Raw genomic sequence first — 5,239 nt, 5'->3', positions numbered from 1 at the left:
CTGTTTTTCATACTGGTTGAACCCATTTACATTCCTACCAACAGTGTACAAGGGTTCTCTTCTCTCCACATCCTCTTCAACAATTTGTTATTTGTTGTCTTTTTGATGATAGCCATTCTGACAGGTGTAAGGAGATATCCCATCGTGGTTTTGATTTGCATTTCCCTGATGGTTAGTGATATTGAGCATCTTTTCATGTTGGTCACCTGTATGTCTTCTTTGCAAAAATGTTTATTCAGATCCTCTGTCCATTTTTTAATTGGGTTGTTTGTTTTTTGATACAAAGTTATATGAGTTCTTTGTGTATTGGGGATATTAACCCCTTATTGGATATATCATTTGCAAATATCTTCTCCCATTCAGTAGGTGGTCTTCACAGTTTTTGGATAGTTTCCTTCATCATGCAAAAGCTTTTTAGTTTGATGTAGTCCCATTAGTTTATTTTTGCTTTCATTTTCCTTGCTTGGGAAAACATATCCAAAATATATTGCTAAGACCAATGTCAAAGAGAATACTGCCTGTGCTTTCTTCTAGGAATTTTATGGTTTCAGGTGTTACATTTATCCCTCGAATCCATTATGAGTTTATTTTTGTATATGGTGTGAAAAAGTAGTCCAGTTTGATTCCTTTGCATGTAGCTATCCAGTTTTTCCAACACCATTAATTGAAGAGACTGTCTTTCCCCCATTGTATATTCTTGCTTCCTTTGTCATAGATTAATTGACCATATAAAGGTGGGCTCATTTCTGGACTCTCTATTCTGTTCCATTGATCTATGTGACTATTTTTGTGCCAATATCATACTGGTTTTGATTACTGTAGCTTTGTAGCATAGTCTGAAGTGAGGGTGCATGATGTTGCCAGCTCTGTTCTTTTTTCTTAAGATTGTTTTAGCTATTCAAGGTCTTTTGTGTTTCCATACAAATTTTAGAATTATTTGTTCTAGTTCTGTGAAAAATGCCATTGGTATTTTGACAGGGATTGCACTGAATCTGTAGATTTCCTTGGGGGGAATGGTCATTTTATCAATATTAATTCTCCCAATCCATGAGCACAGTATATCTCTCCATCTGTCTATGTTGTCTTCAATTTCTTTCATCAGTGTCTAATATTTTTCCAAGTACAGGTCTTTCATCTCCTTAGTTAGATTTATTCTTTTTGATGTGATTATAAATGGTATTGTTTTCCTAATTTCTATTTCTGATAATTAATTGTTAGTGTATAGAAACACTACAGGTTTCTGTATATTCGTTTTGTATTCTGCAGCTTTATGAATTCATTGATGAGCTCTAGTAGTTTTTTGGTGACATCTTTAGGATTTTCTATGTAGAGTATCATGTCATCTGCAAATAGTGACTGTTTAACTTCTTCCTTTCCAATTTGGATCCCTTTTATTTCTTTTTCTTGTCTGAATCCTGGGGCTAGGACTTCTAATACTATGTTCAATAAAAGTGATGAGAGTGGAATTAAGATAATTTAAAAAAACAAACCAAAAAAATGTGGTGAGAGTGGGCATCCTTGTCTTCTTCCTGATCTTACAGGAAATGCTTTGAGCTTTTCACCATTGAGTATGATGTTGCCTATAGACTTGTCATAAATGGCCTTTATTATGTTGAGGTATGTTCCCTCTATACCCACCTTGTTGAGAGACTTTATCATAAATGGATGTTGAATTTTGTCAAATGCTTTTTCTGCATCTATTGAGATGATCGCATGATTTTTTATTCTTCAATTTTTTTTTTTTTTGCGGTACATGGGCCTCTCACTGTTGTGGCCCCTCCCGTCGCGGAGCACAGGCTCTGGACGCGCAGGCCCAGTGGCCACAGCTCACGGGCCCAGCCGCTCCGCGGCATGCGGGATCTTCCCGGACCGGGGCATGAACCCGTGTCCCCTGCATCGGCAGGCAGACTCTCAACCACTGCGCCACAAGGGAAGCCCTCTTCAATTTTTTAATGTGGTATATCATATTGATTGATTTGTGGATGTCAAACCTGGGATAAATACCACTTGATCATGGTGTGTGATCATTTTGTATTTGGTTTGTAATATTTTGTTTAGGATTTTTGCATCTATGTTCATCAGAGATACTGGTCTGTAATTTTCTTTTTTTGTGATATCTTCGTCAGGTTTTGGTATCAGGGTGATGCTGGCCTCATAGTATGAGTTTGGAAGGGTTCCTTCCTCTGCAATTTTTTGAAATAGTTTGAGAAGGACAGGTGTTAACTCTTCTCTGAATGTTTGGTAGAATTCACCTGTAAAACCATCTGGTCATAGACTTTTGTTTGTTGGTGATTTTTTTGTTTGTTTTGTTTGTTTTTAATGATTCAATTTCATTCCTGGTAATCAGTCTGTTCATATTTTATATTTCTTCCTGGTTCAGCCTTGAGAGATTATATGTTTCTAGAAATTTGTCCATTTCTTCTAGGTTGTCCATTTTATTGGTGCATAATTATTTATAGCCATCTCTTATGATCTTTTGTATTTCTGTGGTATCAGTTGTAACTTTTCCTCTTTCATTTCTGTTTCTGTTTATTTGGATCCTCTCTTTTTTTTTTCTTGATGTTTCTGGATAAAATTTTATCAATTTTTAAAATCTTTTAAAAGAACTATTAGTTTCATTGACCTTTTATATTTTTTTGACCTTTTATATTTTTTATTCTCTATTTTATTTACTTCTGCCCTGATATTTATTATTTCTTTCCTTCTACTAACTTTGGGTTTTGTTTGTTCTTCTTTTTCTATTTTCTTTAGGTGTATGGTTAGGCTGTTGATTTGAGATTTCTCTTGTTTCCTGAGGTAGGCTTGTATCACTAAAAACTTTCCTCTTAGAACTGCTTTTGCTATGTCCCATAGATTTTTAATTGTTGCATTTTTGTTTTCCTTTGTCTCCAGGTATTTTTCTTATTTCCTCTGATTTCTTCAGTGATCCATTGATTGTTTAGCAGCATATATTTTAGCCTCCACATTTTTATGTTTTATACAGTTCTTGTAGTTGATTTCTAGTCTTATAGCCTTCTGGTCAGAATAGATGCTTAATATGATTTTAATCTTCTTAAATTTACTAAGACTTGTTTCATGGCTTAGCATGTGATTTAAAATCTTGGAGAATGTTCCATGTGAACTTGAAAAGATGTGTAATCTGCTGCTTTTGGATGGAATGTTCTCTCTCTCTCTCTCTCTCTCTCTCTCTCTCTCTACATATATATATATATATATATATATATATATATATATATATATATATATTCCTAGTACGTATGTTAAGGTTTTCTTTATCATGAAATGGTGCTGGATTTTGTCAAATTCTTTCTCAGCATCAATTGAGATGATCATGTGGATTTTTCCTTCATTCCATTAACATGGTATATTATAATTTTTTTGACATAGAAAACAAATTTATGGCTACCAAAGCGGAAAGGTGAGGGGGAGGGATAAACTAGGAACCTGGGATTAGCAGATACACACCACCATATATAAAACAAACAACAAGGACCTATTGTATAACACAGGAACTACAAAATACTTAATATTTTGTAGTAACCTGTATAAGAAAAGAATATATATATGTATAAATGAATCACTTTGTTATATACCTGAAACTAACACAACATTGTAAATCAAATATATGTCAATTTTAAAAATTAATTAATTAAAAAAATACTTAAAGAGAATACTTACTTTTAACATATAGTCCTGATGTACCAAACCATTACTTCAAACAGCTGGATATTTTAAACAGTTATCTCCCCAGTGCCCTCCTACTGTTCTAAAAATCACCTCTCTTAAATAAAGAGACAAATAGGTCTCCTTTCTTGAGTGTGTAATTTTTATAAATTGCATCAGACCCGCAGTGAGTGTCTTTCTGGGAGTTTCACCAAAACCAAAAAGAAGTTCTGATATAAAACTGCAGCAGGAAATCAGGGAAAGTGTGTGGAACTGCAGGGTCATAGAACTGACCTGCAAGCTACCCTCAGCCAAACCCACAGATCGATACCCCAGGGGTGTGAGGGCCCTGGGGGCCAGCCAACAGCAAGGCTGGCCCTATCTCCCCTGCAGAGGTCTCAGGTGCAGCTCGCGTTCCAGCTGCTGGGCAATCAGGGTGCCCTGGATGGCCCCACAGCCTGGGTTGAACACGGAGTACCCGCTTTTCCCCCCTCTGTCTTTTCCTCAGGGCCTCATTTCCCCACATGCATCCAGTAGAAGAGGGACAGGACAAAATAGGCCAGACCAAATTCCAGTTCCACAAACAGTCCCAGCAGGACCAACCAGAGGAGCACCTTCAAGAAGGTGATGTCGGTCAGGGGAGACTGGCCCCCCTAGGGCAAGGGCGGCAGAGGTGGTGGCTTGGCTGGATTCCGCGGTGGCTGTGACATGCAGTCTACAGGCTAAGCTGCTCCCTGAGCAAGGCTGGGCTGGGCCTGGGCACTCAAGGGCCTCGGTTTCCACACCAAGAACTGTTTTAGCCAGCCTAGGGCTGCCTTTGGAGTTGCAGCTGCTTCCGCCTTCTCTCCCGAGGTTTGTGCACAGTAGCTCTGAAGTGCTGGGTTCTGCCGCCAACCTGGCTGGTTTCTGGGCCCTACCTCCAACTCAGCTAACCGCTGCTCCATGGCACATGCCCTGTTCTCTGTGTGCCCAGGAGTGCATGTGCCCATGCTGGTGTATTATATTGATTGATTTTTATATGTTGAAAGACCCTTGCATTCCTGGCATAAATCACTCTTGGTCTTGGTGTATAATACTTTTAATATACTGCTGAATTCAGTTTGCTGGTGCCTTGTTGAGAATTTTTGGATATATAGCCACAAGTGATATTGATCTGTGGCTCTCTTTTAATGTGATATATTTGTCTATCCTTAGTATCAGGGTAATGGTGGCCTCATAGAATGACTTAGGAAGTGTTCTCTCATCTTCTTTAGGAAGATTTTGAGAATTGGTGTTAACTTATTTTTAGGTGTTTGGCAGAAATAACTAGTGGAGCCATTTGGTCCTGAGCTTTTCTTGCTTGGGAAGTTTTTGATTACTGATTCAATCTCTTTATTCGTTATTGCTCTAATCAGATTTTCAATAAGATATAACAATTATGAACATATATGCACCCAACAACAGATCCCCAAATATATGAAGCAAAAATTGACAGAATCAAAGGGAAGAATAAACAATTCTATAATAATAGTTGGAGATTTCAATACCCTGCTTTTATTTTTTTATAAATTTATCTATTTATTTATTTTTGGCTGCA

At 37.3% G+C, this 5,239-nt stretch overlaps 1 pseudogene; it reads right to left on the bottom strand.

Annotated features, from left to right (window-relative positions):
- Nucleotides 1-4,041: 4,041 nt before the first annotated feature.
- Nucleotides 4,042-4,607, bottom strand: LOC101339627 (SAYSvFN domain-containing protein 1 pseudogene; annotated as a pseudogene).
- Nucleotides 4,608-5,239: the final 632 nt, after the last annotated feature.

The sequence above is a fragment of the Tursiops truncatus genome, chromosome X, assembly GCF_011762595.2.
Source record: "Tursiops truncatus isolate mTurTru1 chromosome X, mTurTru1.mat.Y, whole genome shotgun sequence".
Taxonomy (NCBI): domain Eukaryota; kingdom Metazoa; phylum Chordata; class Mammalia; order Artiodactyla; family Delphinidae; genus Tursiops; species Tursiops truncatus.
The sequence above is the reverse complement of the archived record's forward strand: the minus strand, read 5'-3'. Positions and strand labels throughout refer to the sequence as shown.